General features: G+C 44.0%; 1 protein-coding gene across 7 annotated transcripts in view; it reads right to left on the minus strand.

Moving 5' to 3' along the window:
• Nucleotides 1–18678, minus strand: part of ZHX1 (zinc fingers and homeoboxes 1) — a 38950-nt gene that overhangs the window by 13697 nt on the left and 6575 nt on the right. The window lies entirely within an intron of this gene.

Genomic DNA, 18678 nt, shown 5'->3' on the forward strand with positions numbered 1-18678 from the left:
TGGCTCACCAAGGGCTCAATATGCCTACTGTTACTGCTATTCTCCACACACTGCAACAGAATTGGGGAACCTCTGCCCCCTAGGGCCAAACCCGGTCTGCGAGGGTTTCCACCCACAAAACCCATCCACCTGCTCCACGGCTGATGCCGTATGTGAGCCAAAACCTGAAGCCTGTTACAGCAGACAGCGTTAAAAAGATAAAGCATAGCATATTGGAGGCAAATGACCAAGTTGCTAATGCAGCCTTCCCCAACCTGGTGCTCGCTAGGTGTTTTGGACTACAAGTCGCATCACTGTAGCTTATGGGCATTGTAGTCCCAAACATCTGGAGGTCACCAGATCAGTGAAGGCTCATTTAACTGTTGCAAGCGGAATCCAAAAAATTACTTTAGGCCTGCCAAGCTGGGGGGGGGGGGGGAAGGGAGAGTTCACATGTGAACAAATAATCCCTGTTCACTAACAGACTACTTTTGAAACTTCCCTGCACCTCAAAAGTACTTTTCCATTCAGCACTGGGGACTGTTGAGAGTTTTGTCCAATTCCTCACCTCACCTCAGCCCACCTTGGGCATACAGAAGAAATCTGGTTCTTTGGATCCTGGCCTTCAAATTCTTTGGTATTAGCCTCAAATCTCCAGGCAATCAGATGCCGGGGTGGTGGTGTATTTTTCATCTTGCTTTCACGCATTTTTTTTTTTTAAGTCCAAGTTCAAAATAATTGCATCATCCTTTTGTTGTTGTTCTTGCTGACTCTTTCCTTTTGGATTTTGTTGTTCTTTGCATTTAAATAGCTTGTCTTATTTTATACATTAGTTTTCTCCTAGTTTTGTCAACTGCCTTGTGGGAGACATGGCTTTAAAGGGCATGGTGTCTTTTTAAAAAATAAATTAGAACAAAGAAAAAATATTTTTATGGAGTTGCTTCCTAAACAAAGATGTGCCTCAGGCAAATAGAATTTTAAGGCAGCCTTAAAGGAGATACTTCCTTTTCTTAGATATTAATTGGACAAAAAAATATAGTTTTAATTATTTAATGCGGGGAAGGTTTTACATAAGTTAATTGGTTTCCTGTATGAAAGAAACAGTTCCCATTTCCAGTGAAAATCATTCACTAATATTTTCCCATGGTGAAGCATTAAAGATAAGTCAGTTCTTTTAATTAGATCACAGAGCATATTCATTTTCTTATGCTAACTTTCTCAAACATTTGCTTTTGACAGCCACACCATACTGAGCATGAAAAAATGATTTTGAATGAAAATGAAAAAAATAATTTTTGGCTAATATCATGAGTGTTTCGTTAAATCAACCTTCACTGTAGAAAGTGGAGTTCCTCAAGGATCAGTATTGGGACCTGTACTTTTCAACTTGTTCATTAATGACCTAGAATTAGGAGTGAGCAGTGAAGTGGCCAAGTTTGCTGACAACACTAAATTGTTCAGGGTTGTTAAAACAAAAAGGGATTGCGAAGGGCTCCAAAAAGACCTCTCCAAACTGAGTGAATGGGCAGAAAAATGGCAAATGCAATTCAATATAAACAAGTGTAAAATTATGCATATTGGAGCAAAAAATCTGAATTTCACATATACGCTCATGGGGTCTGAACTGGCGCTGACCGACCAGGAGAGAGACCTCGGGGTTGTAGTGGACAGCACGATGAAAATGTCGACCCAGTGTGCGGCAGCTGTGAAAAAGACAAATTCCATGCTAGGGATAATTAGGAAAGGTATTGAAAATAAAACAGCCCATATCATAATGCCGTTGTATAAATCTATGGTGCGGCCACATTTGGAATACTGTGTACAGTTCTGGTCGCCTCATCTCAAAAAGGATACTATAGAGTTGGAAAAGGTTCAGAAGAGGGCAACCAGAATGATGAAGGGGATGGAGCGACTCCCTTACGAGGAAAGGTTGCAGGATTTGGGGCTTTTTAGTTTAGAGAAAAGGCGGGTCAGAGGAGACATGATAGAAGTGTATAAAATTATGCATGGCATTGAGAAAGTGGATAGAGAAAAGTTCTTCTCCCTCTCTCATAATACTAGAACTCGTGGACATTCAAAGAAGCTGAATGTTGGAAGATTCAGGACAGACAAAAGGAAGTACCTCTTTACTCAGCGCACAGTTAAACTATGGAATTTGCTCCCACAAGATGCAGTAATGGCCACCAGCTTGGATGGCTTTAAAAGAAGATTACACAAATTCATGGAGGACAGGGCTATCAATGGCTACTAGCCATGATGGCTGTGCTCTGCCACCCTAGTCAGAGGTGGCATGCTTCTGAAAACCAGTTGCCGGAAGCCTCAGGAGGGGAGAGTGTTCTTGCACTCGGGTCCTGCTTGCGGGCTTCCCCCAGGCACCTGGTTGGCTACTGTGAGAACAGGATGCTGGACTAGATGGGCCACTGGCCTGATCCAGCAGGCTGTTCTTATGTTCTTACTGACTGGATGCCCTCCAGATGTTTCGGACTACAATTCTCCTAAGCTACAACTGATGGGGGCTGTAGTCCAAAACATCTCAATGGCACCAGGCTGAGGAAGGCTGAATTAAAGCAATATGGTCTCCCGTTGGTCTAACAGAGTATGTTGGTGATAGCAAATGTTTAGCATAACTCTGAATGAGCAACTAAATGTTTAGTGTAACTCAAAGATCTCTTCACCAAAGTGAAAGGGTTGGCATTCTCTCTTGTGAAGAACTGCAGGGGAATGCCTCAGGCAGCCTCTACTTTGACTGCCCCTTTAAGATAATCCCAATCTATAGGAGCCAGGGCCGCAACTCCATCAGTCCCACCAAGAGAATGGGGCAGGTCAAGGAACAGGTGCTACCACCGGAGACTAATGAAGAGCTCTTGGAGCTCCTGAGAGTTACTAGCCATGACATCTGTGCTCAGCCTCCACAGTGAGAAGCAGTACGCTTCCAAATACCAGTTGCTGGAGACTGCGGGACGGGAGAGTGCTCTTGAGCTCAGGTCCTGCTTGGCTGGCCAGTGTAAGAACAGGATGCTGGACTAGATGGGCCACTGGCCTAATCCAGCAGGCTCTTCTTACGTTCTTAACAGCCCAGAGGCAGCAGTCAGAGGTGAGGAGGGAGGCTCACTTGCTGGAAAAGAGGCCTGAGGGACACCTTTCTCTTCACTGAAGGGTGGAGAATATTTGGCTCTCCAGATGTTGCTGAACTACAACTCCTATTAGCCCTAGCCCAGCATGGCCGATGGCCAAGGATGATGGAACCTGTAGTTCAGCAAACATGTGCAGGACCAAAAGCTCCCATCATTAGCTCTTCTAAAGCTTCTTCCCCTCCCAGCAGGGAGGAATGGGGCCCCCTGACAACAGGTTTCCGCTGCCACCCCAACTCTCTGGATATTGGGGGTTGGGAGAGGCTGACCCACTGGGTGTGACCCTAGTAGGTCTTAAGAAGTCCCACAGCCTGGAGAAAGGGGCTACCGGGATGCCTCGGGGCTCAGAAGCTGGAGAGACCCTATAACCAACCCATCAAGAGCCCTGGGATGGGACTGAACTCTGGGAGTCTACAGCAGCTGTCTTGGGAGAGGACCCAGCACAGAGCAAGGCAAGGCAGGAGTCACTGATAATAGCTTGTGGGGATTTGGATCTGTATTACCTGCGGAAGGGAGCATGAGGCTGCTCTAAGGGCCAGAACTTCAATAAAGCTAAAGTTGCTGGACTCTTGTTGATCTTGCTGATAAATGGGGCTCACTTTTGGACTTGTTCCCCCATGGATTAAGGGGCATCCAACGTGCCACTTTCCTCCCAGGATGGGGCATACACTCTCTCTGAAATCCAGCAGCAGCAGCATCACTCAAAGCAATCTGCACATAATTTTGCAGAACATTTTCATGCACGCAATACCTGACAAACTATAGTTGGCGAACCTGATGTTTGACACATCAGTTGACACATCATGAGGTTTGAGGTATGAATGAGGGTTTTTGTTTATTTCCCTTCTTCTTCCCCCCCCCCTTTTACATTTGGAAGTTACAACAGCAAAAATACTAATTTCTACAGTCGGGAAAACAAGGACGTTACTTTGAATTTATGCTTGATTCTTTTACATTTAAGGAATGTGTGCCTTCCTTTTCCGACTCAAGGTGGCTTACAAGAAAACAACAAGATTAATAAAACAAATTCAGAACAGGAAAGGAGGAGAGCCACTGCAATCCCTAGCATCCCTGAATATTGAATGTAGAGTTGTAGATAAGTTGGAGCAGGGCTCAGAAAAGCAACAAAGTTGTCCAGGGGTATGGAAAACCAAGTCCTAGGACAAATTAAAAGAACTAGATATGTTTAGCCAGGAGAAAGCTCTTCTCTTCAAATGCCTGAAGGGGTATCACACAGAAGAGGGCAAAGACTTATTCTCTCTCAAAAGGAACATAGAAAGCTGCCTTATACTGAATCAGACCCCACTGGTTTATTTAGTTCAGTACTGTCTACACTGACTGGCAGCAGCTCTCCAGGGTTTCAGACTAGGAGTCTCTACCAGCCCTACTTGGAGATTTATTTATTTATTGCATTTACACCTCCCCTTTTCTCCAAGGTGCTCAAGGAAGCATACATGGTTCTCCCCCTCCTCATTTAATTTCCACAAGAACCCTGTGAGGTAGGTCAGGCTGAGAGTGACTGGCTCAAGATCACCCAGTGAGCTTCATGGCTGACTAGGGATTCAAACCCTGATATCCAAGGCCCTAGTCCAGCACTCTAACCACACCACCACACTGGTGGGATTAGGGTTGCCAGGCTCAGGGCCTAAGAATTATTCTGTACCTTTGAGAGAAAATTCAGCCAGTTTTCTTGCAACACTGTAATGGGAAAAACCACAAGGTGAAATTCTCCCTCCCCCCTGCACAACTTTTAAAGATACAGAAGACCTCTTGGAGGTGGCAACCCTAGTGGGGATTGAACTTGGGACCTTCTGTATGCAACTCTGATGCTCCACTGCTGAGCTGTGGCCCTTCCTCTTCCCAACCCATTCAGCAGGGGGTTGGACTTGATGGCCTTAAAGGCCCCTTCCAACTCTACTATTCTATGATTCTATGAACCCCTTGATGCCCAAGAGATGTTAGGAGGCGAGATCTAATGATTTAAGTTACCAGGGTGGGGGCTGATTTCAGCTGAACACTGGAAAAATCTTCTTGCCTCAATGGTGATGAACTGTCCCTTGTTGGGAGATTGTCAGTCAGAGCCTGGACAATCTCTGCTGAAGGATGCTCTAGCTCTAAAATTCCCAAATCAATCAAGTTGTACCAGATCAGCTACTGCCAAGTTGGTGCTGGGGCTGATGGGAGTTACAGTCCAAAAACATCTTGAGGGCATGAAGTTGGCGAAGGATGGACTAGATAGTCTTCAAGGTTACCCCTTCCAAATATGTGATCGCCACCTTCTACACTTCCAGCACAGGGAAAAGAGGGACCAGGGCCACTGTAAATGACTTTGACTTGGGCACTTGGGTAAGGTAATACCAGTTAAAGCAGTTCTCAAGATAACCAGCCCCAGACTATTTATGACCAGGGTTGCCATATTCCAGTTCCACAAATCCGGGCAGGCTAATTTGCATATTATGCTAATTATTTGCATATTAATACTTGGATTGTCCAGTTGTTTGGTTTTTGTGCCTAGGAATTGCCACCAAAAACTGGGGAAAGATGTGAGAAATCTTTTTTTTAAAAGCAACATTTTCAGCCTTAAATGCCTAGACTCTAGTTTCCAACACTATGGAATATTTATTGATTGATTAACAGGATTTATATCCTGCCCTTCTGCTATTAAAAACAGAGTTCAGCATAGCTTACAAATATAATAAAAACAATAAAAATACACAATCAATATAAAAACATAATAAAAACACAAAATAGCAACAAACAAAGTAAGTCAGGGCAGCAGTACGGTTAACCATATACGATATATTTCAAAGATGTGATGGGTGGACAAAAACAAGAAGCCAAAATGTTAGGAAAAGGAGTCTTTCACGCCACATGCTCAGTTCTAAATACTGTTGCAGCAAGTTTTACAAGTTCCTCCAGTATTCCACTGGTGCAGGCACTCAGACATTCAAAGTATCTGTATGTTTCTTAGGTTTTATAAAAGCAGAGCTTTGCTTAACTCAAAATTTCTTCTCCCTTTGATCAACCACATCTACACAGGTTCCACCTCCATACTCAAAATGAAACTGGGCCTGGAAGTGTGCAACAACCCCACACATATCTTGCTAATTAGATTACCAATGCCAGGATGTCTGTCTTATCGACTACTCTTCTGCTCCCCCCCCCCCCCGGGCATCATGAAAGACCTAGTCCAGGGCTCAGAAAGAAAATAAATATCTGGTCCTCTTCAAAGTACTCATAAGCCTCTTGTTTTAATTAAAATAAAAAAAAAACACAAAAGGCAGTATCACTTTCCTAAATGTAATACCATACCAACCACAACAAGATTCCTATGAGTAAGGGAGAAAACTCAGCATCCCACAACCAGTCAGGATTCATAACCAAAAACCCAAACTAAAAAAATCCTAGCAGCCAGTCAGCCAAGGTCACAGAAATCCCCATGCAGCACAACCTGACCTGGGGACTGCAGTTAATGCAGAATGCTGCAGCACAATTGCTGACATGCGTGAGTTCCTATGAGCACATAATACCTCTGCTCTGAAATCTGCACTGGTTGCTGATTTGCTACCAGGCCAAGTTCAAGCTGTACTTTCCATGTTATGGGTGCCACATAGTACTTGTTCTGCTCTTGTAAGAAATCAGTCCTGTAAAGTGGCAGCACCTACGCTTTGGAACTCCTTGCCTATTGGCATTAGGCAGATGCCTCTTTTCAGCACCTGCTAAAATCAGTTTTCTTGAGACAAGCCTCTCCAGGCATGTGGAAGCTATTGTGTTTTTAAATCTGTTTTTAACTCATTGTTCGTTTTATTATTTTGAATGTTTTTAAGTATCTGTCCTTAACGCTTTTGCCAATAATTTTATTGTTTTAATTCTTTCTGTAAACCGCTTTGAGATTTTTTACAATAAAGCGGTATATAAATGTTGTAAAAAATAAATAAATGTTGGAGTCACTGTGGCTCTTGAGTCTCTTCCCACTTTTAGGAACCAAGGAATCTGCCTTATACTGATTCAGGCCATTTCGTACCATGATTTCTTAAATGCAATACCATACCAACCACAACAAGATTCCTATGAGTAAGGCAGAAAACTAAGCATCTCACAACCAGTCAGGATTCCTAACCAAAAACCAAAAATACGATAAATGAAGAAATGTTTATATAAGCATGACTATCAAATATATTTATTATTTACACAAACTGTAAAGATATTTATAGTGCAATCCTAGGTTTATTTATTCAGAAGCAAGTCCCAGTGTATTCAGTGGGGCTTACTCAAACAGGGACAGAAATGCAACCTCAAGTGATAAGCAACTTCATTCACACAACTCAAAATTCCAAATCATGCCACTTTACCCTGTTTTGCAACTGTTTATACTTGTTTTTATGGTTATTGGATTTTAAATGGCTTTATTTCTTGTAGTGAGCTGCCTTGGTTTCCAACCCTACCTCACAGGGTTGTTGGAAAGACTCCATACACACAGACGCACACACTGCAGATGTATAAATACATACAGCCCATATAATAGTTTATTGTCAAACCAGTTGGTCACTGCAGAAAAATCAGTATTAGTTTTTAAAAAATCAGTATTAGTTTCCTACAGAATAAAAACTGTAATACCTAAGTAAGCCCTGCCTACTTGCTTTAAAATAGGACTGGAGGAGAGAAAGAAAGAGTTAGAACACAAACACAATTCTTTTTACATTCACTCCAAAGTCCCATTGATTTTCAGCACATTCATAACCATGTCTACTCAAAAGTAAGTCCTATTGAATTCAATGGGATTTACTCTGGGCATATGGGATTAGCATTGCTTTTACAAAAGCAAGTATTGGGAAGGTTTTCAAAACACTGCCCAGGATCTGATTCCTGCACACAAGAGAAAAAAACCCTGAAATGTATATACCTACCCAATTTATGAGATTTTCACATAAACGGGGGGAATCCACCATTTTCTGGCCTTGCAATCAGGTTTTCTAGACACTGCCTGAGGTCAACCAAGCTGAAACACAACCCTGGCTTCACTGATTGGCTGCAATCCTGAACGGACAGGGTTAAAACTACGAAGTGCTATACAGTACTGTTTAAAGATTTAACAGTCGGGGGTGGCTGATGTTTTTATGTATTATCTCAAGAACCGGACCACCTAGAAACAACTTTTTTTTTAATTAAAGCTGAGAATCCGGGCCACCTGAAGGGCTAAACGGGCACCGGGTGGCATGCAAAGAATCCGGGTAAAACCTGGCTAACTGGGCAATATGGCAACCCTATTTACGGCAGGGGTGGAAAACCGGCCCTCCAAGCCTCTCTGTCTGGCCCTCGGTATCCTTCCCAGGCCACACACCCCTCCTGCTCTAGCTTCACACCCCTTCTTGGTTGTTTTTGCCTGGCTGGAATGTGTCCTTGAATTTTGATTGTGTGTGTGTAAATTAGCCTAATGTACGAGGAATGTGTCCTTGAATTCTGATCATGCCTCTTGCTTGTCTCAGTGAAGGATGGAAGGGTAGGTGGGTGTGGGGAACTAGCCTAGTGTACAAAGGTAAAATTTACATTAATTGCTCCACCCACTTCTCCCTCTGGCCTCACCCACCACTGACATGTGGCACCCCGAAGGCTGCCAAGAAGAAAATGCAGCCCTTGGGGCAAAAAAAGTTTCTCACCCATCATTTAGGGCATGGGTGGGGAACTTCCAGATTTGACCCATTTCCCTGAAGCCACGCCCACCTGCCATCACATGTGATGTCAGGTGTGGGGCAAATAAATGTGGCTGGACTGAACTCCCACCATCAGTTCAATCCTGCTTGGCTGTTATCTCCCCACCCCGCATGGGGCCTACTCTGGAACGTGGGTGGTCCTGCCCCTCTGCCAAAATTGGTCCATGTGATGGGGAGATAAAAAACTAGACTGCTGGACCAAAAGGTTTCTCCACCCGATTTGATTTAGGGAATATTGTGGATTCAGGCAGTGCAATTCCCCTCCCCTTGCCACCAATTGTTTATTCCTTTATTACTACATTTATATCCACCCTTTCCTCCAAGGAGCTCATGGTGACGTACATAGTTCTCTTCCTCCTCCCCATTTTATCCTCACAACAATCCTGTGAAGTCCGTTTGTTTGTTTATATTCCGCCCTTCCTCCTAGCAGAAGCCCAGGGCGACAAACACTTTAAAACATCATAAAAACAGACTTTAAAATACATTAAAACAAAACAACTTTTAAAACATTTTTTTAAAAGCTTTGAAGAATCTTTAAAAAAAGGTTAAAAACATATATATATATTTTTAAAGGGTTAAAAACATATTAAAAAGCAATTCCAACACAGAAACAGACTGGGATAGGGTCTCAACTTAAAAGGCTTGTTGAAAGAGGAAGGTCTTCAACAGGCGCCGAAAAGATAACAGAGATGGCGCCTGTCTAACATTTAAGGGGAGGGAATTCTACAGGGTGGGTGCCCCCACACTAAAGGTCCGTTTCCTATGTTGTGCAGAACAGACCTCCTGATAAGATGGTATCTGCAGGAGGCCCTCACCTGCAGAGCACACTGATCGACTGGGTATATAAGGGATAAGACGGTCTTTCAGGTATCCTGGTCCCAAGCTGTATAGGGCTTTGTACACCAAGACTAGGTAGAACCTTGAACTTGGCCAGGTAGCAAATGGGCAGCCAGTGCAATTCTTTCAGCAGCAGGATGACATGTTGGCGATACCCTGCCCCAGTCAGCAGTCTCACTGCCGCATTTTGCACCAACTGCAGCTTCCAGACCAACCTCAAAGGCAGCGCAACACAGAGTGCATTACAGTAATCAAGCCTAGAGGTTACCAGTGCATGGACAACAGTGGTCAGGTTATCCTGGTCCAGAAAAGACCGCAGCTGTCTTACCAGCCGAAGCTAGTAAAAGGCACTCCTAGTCACTGAGGTCACCTGGGCCTCTAGCAACAAAGATGGATCTAGGAGCACCCCAGACTACAGACCTGCTCTTTCAGAGGGAGTACGACCCCATCCAAAGCAGGCAACTGACCAATTATCTGAATTCAGGAACCACCAACCCACAGCACCTCCGTCTTGCTAGGATTTAGACTCAGTTCATTGGCCACCCATCCAGCCCACCACCAAGTCTAGGCAGCAGTCCAGGGCTTGCATGGCCTCTCCCGATTCAGATGTTACAGAGAAATAGAGGTGGGTATCATCAGCATACTGCTGACACCTCACCCCAAATCTCCTGATAACCACTCCCAAGGGCTTCATATAGATGTTAAACAGCATGGGGGACAAGATGGTACCCTGCAGCACCCCACAGCACAACTGCCAGGGGGCCAAAAGACAATCACCCAGTGCTATTCTCTGAAAATGACCCTGGAGATAGGATCGGAACCACTGTAAAACAGTGCCTCCAATACCCATCTCACCAAGTCAGCCCAGAAGGATACCATGGTCAATGGTATCAAAAGATGCTGAGAGATCAAGTAAGAGTAACAGGGTTGCACTCCCCCCGTCCATCTTCTGATAAAGGTCATCCATCAGGTTAGGCTGAGACAGTGACTGGCTCAAGGTCACCCCACTGAGCTTTGTGGCCGAGTCTGGATTTGAACCCTGGTCTCCTAGGTCCTGGTCTGATACTCTAACCACTTCCTCCACACAAGCTGTCCTGTAGGTTTATCTTTTAGGTATCAGTCATGCAAATCAATTTCTACAGGTGTGTAAACAGCTGCTTTCCTGATTCTCTTCAGCAAGGAAAAATTACCTCCAGGCAGCAACACTTTAGGAAATGGGAAGACAGATGATTTTTTTCTTTCAGGCTGTCTGTGCCATGGTAAGTCTTGGTTTACATACTGAGCAGAATGAAGTGGCAGAAAGTGGCAGAATGCTGAGGGGGGAAAGCACTGTACTGTGCTCCAGGAGCGCTGGCTTACAAGATCGTCCTTGAATGGCTCACTTCTTATATCTCCAGTAAAAGAGGCGAGGTTGGTGAGGACAAGGTCTAGAGCCTTTTCTATTGTGGCTCCTACACTTCAGAATTTGTTGCCAACTGACCTCCGTCAGGCCCCCTCCCTGTTATGCTTTCGGCAGACCTTGAAGACCTGGCTCTTTACCCAGGTGTGGGAAGGGGATTAGGCTGGCAGATTGCAGTTCTTGGGGGGTTAAATTCAAATTTAGACTGGCAGATTGCAGATCTTGGGGGGTTTAAATGTTTAAGCTTTTAATTTTTAGGATTCTGATTATGTTCATATGGAATGTACTTGTGTTTGGTTGTAAGTCGCCCAGAGTGACAGATTAACCTCTGTCAGATGGGCGTCTAACAAATCTCATAAATAAATGAATAAATACTGTTCCTGAATGCTTCTCTGGGTAAAAATCTCCCTGCAATTAGGAAGCTAGTATGGCAGCAAAGGGAAGCTTTAGCCTGATTTTTGCCTGCTGCAGGGTACAGATCTGGGCCTGGCTGGTGGACCAGGTCATTACCTCCCTCAGGTCAAGAAAATATTTATTTAGTTCCTTTGTTCAGACTTCTGGATAGTGAACTTCTGGATTAGCTTATGTGAAAAAGGTTCTTTCCTGCTAATTAGACATGAGCTCATCCTTGCACCTGTGTTATCTGGTACAAGCTTCACTTCAAAGGCACTATGGCAGTTCTGCTAATTGCGACTAGATGCCTCTCTGGAAAGTTATAGCCAGCTAGTTCGGCCCAGTGGAACCTTCAGTGTGGGGTCCTGCAGGATTTGATTCTATCCCCCATGCTATTTAATATTGACATGAAACTGCTGAGTGGGGTCATCTGGAGTACATTGTCAGCATTATGCTGATGACACACAGCTCTACTTCTCCTTCACATCTCCAGGTGTGGCAGCGGATGTGCTAAATCAGTGTCTTGCCTCGGTCATGGGCTGGATGAGAACTAATAAACTGAAGTTTAATCCAGACAAGACTTAGGCATTGTTGGTGGATGGTTCTCTAGAGCAGATGGATGGGTTGTGGTCTGCTCTGGATGGCGTTACATTCCCTCTGAAGGTGCAGGTACATAGCCTGGGGGTACTTCTGGATCCATTACTGTTGCTGGAGGCTCAACTGGCCCCGGTGGCACGGAATGCCTTTCATCAGCTTTGACTGGTAGCCCCGCTGTACCCCAATCTGGATAGGGATAGCCTAACTTCTGTTGTCTATGTTCTGGTAACCTCTAGGTTGGACTACTGCAATTTGTTATAAGTGGGGCTGCCTTTGAAGACTGTTCAGAAACTGCAGCTGGTGCAGAATTCAGCAGCCAGATTGCTGACCGAGGTAACTTGGTTGGTACACCTAACATCAATTCTGGCATCACTGCTCTAGCTACCAATTAGTTTTGAGGCTCAATTCAAAGGGCTGATTTTGACCTATAAAGCCTTATGCAGCTCAGAATCTCAAGGGCCACCTCTTCCCATGTAAACTGACCTGGATCTGCATTTGTCATCAGAGGCCATGTGCCCCCACCATAGCAGGATCAGAGGATGGCAACACAAGAACAGGCCTTTTCAGTGGTGGCCCCCCAGCTGTGGAATGCTTTCCCAAGGGAGGCATGCCTGGAACCATCTTTATGTGCCAGGCAAAACCCTTCTTTCTCTTTGCCCAGCCTTTGGTCCTTGATATGTGGCGGCCCAGCTACTCTTTCTGTATTTTATAGGTTTTAAGCTTTCAGTAAGTTCAGTAAGTTTTTATTCACTGTTATGTATGTCTTTGTTTGGCTTTTAATGTAAGAATTTAGATTTTATTGACTATGTCTGGTTTTAACCGGTTTTTAAATGCAAGTTACTTTGAGTGACTTTGGTGAGAAATAACAAATCTAAAAAATAATAATAAATAGCCCACTGATTGGCCAGGAGAGTTGGTTCGCTGTTACTAGCCTATTTTCCTATAAAAGTAAGACTCACAATAGGCTATCCCTCAAATCCTGGTTCCTGATACATGTCCCTGTGCTACTTGCTGGTTTCTATGGAGTCAACCACTCTATTGAACATAAGAACATAAGAAGAGCCTGCTGGATCAGGCCAGTGGCCCATCTAGTCCAGCATCCTGTTCTCACAGTGGCCAACCAGGTGCCTGGGGGAAGCCCGCAAGCAGGACCCGAGTGCAAGAACACTCTCCCCTCCTGAGGCTTCCGGCAACTGGTTTTCAGAAGCATGCTGCCTCTGACTAGGGTGGCAGAGCACAGCCATCATGGCTAGTAGCCATTGATAGCCCTGTCCTCCATGAATTTGTCTAATCTTCTTTTAAAGCCATCCAAGCTGGTGGCCATTACTGCATCTTGTGGGAGCAAATTCCATAGTTTAACTATGCGCTGAGTAAAGAAGTACTTCCTTTTGTCTGTCCTGAATCTTCCAACATTCAGCTTCTTTGAATGTCCACGAGATCTAGTATTATGAGAGAGGGAGAAGAACTTTTCTCTATCCACTTTCTCAATGCCATGCATAATTTTATACACTTCTATCATGTCTCCTCTGACCCGCCTTTTCTCTAAACTAAAAAGCCCCAAATGCTGCAACCTTTCCTCATAAGGGAGTCGCTCCATCCCCTTGATCATTCTGGTTGCCCTCTTCTGAACCTTTTCCAACTCTAGAATATCCTGTTTGAGATGAGGCGACCGGAACTGTACACAGTATTCCAAATGCGGCCGCACCATAGATTTATACAACGGCATTGTGATATCGGCTGTTTTATTTTCAATACCTTTCCTAATTATCGCTAGCATGGAATTTGCCTTTTTCACAGCTGTCGCACACTGGGTCGACATTTTCATCGTGCTGTCCTCTACAACCCCGAGGTCTCTCTCCTGGTCGGTCAGCGCCAGTTCAGACCCCATGAGCGTATATGTGAAATTCAGATTTTTTGCTCCAATATGCATAATTTTACACTTGTTTATATTGAATTGCATTTGCCATTTTTCCGCCCATTCACTCAGTTTGGAGAGATCTTTTTGGAGCTGTTCGCAATCCCTTTTTGTTTTAACAACCCTGAACAATTTAGTGTCGTCAGCAAACTTGGCCACTTCACTGCTCACTCCTAATTCTAGGTCATTAATGAACAAGTTGAAAAGTACAGGTCCCAATACCGATCCTTGAGGGACTCCACTTTCTACAGCCCTCTATTGGGAGAACTGTCCGTTTATTCCTACTCTCTGCTTTCTGCTTCTTAACCAATTCCTTATCCACAAGAGGACCTCTCTTCTTATTCCATGACTGCTAAGCTTCCTCAGAAGCCTTTGGTGAGGTACCTTGTCAAACGCTTTTTGAAAGTCTAAGTACACTATGTCCACTGGATCACCTCTATCTATATGCTTGTTGACACTCTCAAAGAATTCTAATAGGTTACTGAGACAGGACTTTCCCTTGCAGAAGCCATGCTGGCTCTGCTTCAGCAAGGCTTGTTCTTCTATGTGCTTAGTTAATCTAGCTTTAATCATACTTTCTACCAGTTTTCCAGGGACAGAAGTTAAGCTAACTGGCCTGTAATTTCCGGGATCCCCTCTGGATCCCTTTTTGAAGATTGGCGTTACATTTGCCACTTTCCAGTCCTCAGGCACGGAGGAGGACCCAAGGGACAAGTTACATATTTTAGTTAGCAGATCAGCAATTTCACATTTGAGTTCTTTGAGAACTTTCGGGTGGATGCCATCCGGGCCCGGTGATTTGTCAGTTTTTATATTGTCCATTAAGCTTAGAACTTCCTCTCTCGTTACCACTATTTGTCTCAGTTCCTCAGAATCCCTTCCTGAAAATGTTAGTTCAGGTTCAGGGATCTGCCCTATATCTTCCACTGTGAAGACAGATGCAAAGAATTCATTTAGCTTCTCTGCAATCTCCTTATCGTTCTTTAGTACACCTTTGACTCCCTTATCATCCAAGGGTCCAATCGTCTCCCTAGATGGTCTCCTGCTTTGAATGTATTTATAGAATTTTTTGTTGTTGGTTTTTATGTTCTTAGCAATGTGCTCCTCAAATTCTTTTTTAGCATCTTATTGTCTTCTTGCATTTCTTTTGCCAGAGTTTGTGTTCTTTTTTATTTTCTTCATTTGGACAAGACTTCCATTTTCTGAAGGAAGACTTTTTGCCTCTAAGAGCTTCCTTGACTTTGCTCGTTAACCATGCTGGCATCTTCTTGGCCCCGGCGGTACCTTTTCTGATCTGTGGTATGCACTCCAGTTGAGCTTCTAATATAGTGTTTTTAAACAACTTCCAAGCAGTTTCCAGTGATGTGACCCTCTGGACTTTGTTTTTCAGCTTTCTTTTTACCAATCCCCTCATTTTTGTGAAGTTTCCTCTTTTGAAGTCAAATGTGACCGTGTTGGATTTTCTTGGCAATTGGCCAGTTACATGTATGTTTAATTTAATAGCACTGTGGTCACTGCTCCCAATCGGTTCAACAACACTTACATCTCGCACCAGGTCCCGGTCCCCACTGAGGATTAAGTCCAGGGTTGCCGTCCCTCTGGTCGGTTCCATGACCAACTGGTCTAGGGAATAGTCATTTAGAATATCTAGAAACCTTGCTTCTTTGTCATGACTGGAACACATATGCAGCCAGTCTATGTCCGGGTAGTTGAAGTCACCCATTACTACCACATTTCCTAGTTTGGATGCTTCCTCAGTTTCATATTGTACTAGAATGGTTTGTACTAGAATTAGGCAAGTTAGCTTTTGTTATTTTTATTCTTGTCTTGTAATTCTTTAAATGTATTTCTGTGCTCTTAATAATCTTTTATAATTATATTTCTCACTGGCATATGTTTTCTTCTTCTTTATGCTATTTTTAAATAGTCATTAATTTTTATTTATTTTCTTACATTTACATCCTACCTCTCCTCCAAGGGCCTCAAGGTGGCGCACAAAGATGGTTCTCCCCTTCCCATTTTATCCTCAGAACATCCCTGTGAGGTAGGTTTGGCTGAGAGAGACAGTGACTGGCCCAAGGTCATCCAATGAGGTTCATGACTGAGCAGGGATTCGAACCCTGATCCCTCTTCTAGTTTGATGTGGTTTCTTGGAACTGAGCTTTGCCATCAAACCAGTTCATTGGCCTCTTTGTTCAAACTACTGCAGAGTAACTTTTGGGGGCTGGGGGCTGAAGGGCCAGAGAGCCTGATCCTTAGCTCTTTTATTGAATCTTAAGTGATCCCGGCGTGCAGCTTGGGAGACTCCTGACCCAAGTTGGTTGAATTTGAGGGGTGGCAGCAGCTTCTACTTTGCAGAGTTGGTTTTTACTCTGTCTTTTGGCAACCTTGGTTTCCAGGTTTTGGGGCCAGTGGTTCTTGACACTCCACCCCTAATGGACCAAGTTTGACAGGTGTGCGTGTGGGTCTGCCTTTTTTGTCCTGCACATGTCTGGCAGAGTGCTTTCTTGCACAGTCCTTTGGAAGGGGCTTTGCACGACCTATCAGCTGATTATCAGGTCTTGCTAAGCCCTTTTTTAAACCACTATCTTGTGCAGTACTTGCCACAGCTCCGCCCCCGCCATATGAGGTCAGGCGTAGGGCAGGTGGGTGTGGCTTGGCTAAAATGGCTTGATGGGCCAAATTTGGCTCATGAGCTGGAGGCTCCCTATCGCCAGTCTGCTGTGTTGGTTTTGTATCTGCAGGTATGTTTTGAAACTATATATATACTGTACATCACTACCATTTCATATTAAAAATATCTATAAATACAATTTCATTAGATCCATGTTGATTCTGGCACAAATTGAACAAAAGCAAATCCTTACAAAAAGTCTGTACAGACTGCAGGTGGCTCTTAACACAGAGGAGCATTCAACAATGCTCCCTACCTGCTGCTTGAAATGGTACAGTCCACTGTGCCACTCCGCCTTTTACCTTCTCATTCTTCTCTGGGTATGTATAGCAAGCAACACAGTAAACAAACTGTGGGCTTATAACTTTTGTAGACTTGCTTGCAAGGATCAATTGCCCGCTCTTAATATGCAGCCTTCCTCCCTCACGTCACCAAATAGTAAATATACAAACAGTGTAACCAAACTCTTAGTTGTCACAATTTCTACCTACGCAGAAAGTGACATCTAATATTTTTAAATGCAGCAGCCCATATCGACTAGACGCCATTTACAGATGTTAGGTTCACCAGCAGACTCTTTTGGACTGCTGTATACATGAAACCATTTTAGTATCTGGAAGATTTTGGGGGGGGAGACGGGGAAGAAGTATTTCAGAATGAAACAGGCACACAAAGCATCTGCTTGCTTGCATCTTGTGGTTATTACTTAAATCTCTCCAACAGAAGCCTCCCAGAGCAGCTACTCCAAACATAAAAATAAATTTTTGTCTGCAACCTTGGAACCTTGCCTGTGCTTGGACCAAACAAAGATTCACATGTATGACTAATTTAAAAGATTTATTTTAAATATTAATTTGCAAGGAGAGACTTAGCCACATGCCTCTAAAAGGCAATGTATTTCGGAAACACTGGAAGTGGCCTTACACCAGGTCAATCTATTTATTCACCTAGCCCAGTGTTGTGTGTTCTGACTGGCAGCAGCTCACTAGGGCAGCCTTTGCTCTCGGGATGTTTTTGACACAAGTGGGGAGAGCGCTGTTGCATCTAGGTCCTTCCTATAGGGTTCTTCAGGGTTGTCAAGAGTGCACAGCCACACACATACATCCAGGTATTGCCTGCATGATGTGCACCCATAGCCGTCAAATAGCCATGTTTTTAAATTGTTGTTTTTTAATTGTTAAAATTTTGTTTAAATTGTTTTTTTAAAAAAAGGGTTTTAAATTTGTATATTTGTTTTTAATGTTTTTAATTGTTGTAAACCACCCACAGAGTTTCGGCTATGGGGTGGTATACAAATGTAATAAATAATAATAATAGATAGATATCTGCTTAGCCACTGTGAGAAAAGCATGCAGGACAAAGCGGGCCTTTGGCCTGATCCAGAAGGGCTCCCATCAGCCTCAGCCAACACAGGCAGTTGTAGTCCAAAATGTCTGGAGGCCTCCAGGTTGTGGAAGACTGCTTGAAGGTCTCAGGGAGGTGTTGTTCTCAGGACTAGCAGCTTGAGATTTTTTAGCTAGAGGGGTGACAGAACAAAGCAGAAGATCTATCCCTGCGTTCCTCCCCACTTCTAAATCTAAAGTATTTGTTAATGTGTGCTGAGATGCCTGCATCACCTACTCTTGGGTTTTCTCTGAAGCACACTGTTTCAGCTGCTAAGCCCACTGGTGTTAATTAGCTGCCTGCAAATCTTTTAAAGCAAACACAACACAGACTCTGTTTGGTCAGGAGTACCAACCTTGAATTATTTTCACACCCAAAGGAAAACACGATGTCCCATGCTGTGCGTTTCAGCTCTCTTCCAAAGTGGCATACCCTGATGAAGATTTGAGGCAGGAAGAGGGTGTTGTCATATCTCCCAACTTCCTAACTCCCCCTCCAAACCTGTTGGCTGCCCCCCTTCCATTCCATCAACAGCACCCTCACCTTATGTGAGAAGAGACTGTAGCTCAGGGCAAAGTGGATGCTGTAAAAGCAGAAGGCTAATCCCTGGCATCTCAACTTAAAAGGACCTCAGGTAACAGGTGATGGGATTGACCTCT

Source organism: Rhineura floridana, chromosome 1 (assembly GCF_030035675.1).
Source record: "Rhineura floridana isolate rRhiFlo1 chromosome 1, rRhiFlo1.hap2, whole genome shotgun sequence".
Taxonomy (NCBI): Eukaryota; Metazoa; Chordata; class Lepidosauria; order Squamata; family Rhineuridae; genus Rhineura; species Rhineura floridana.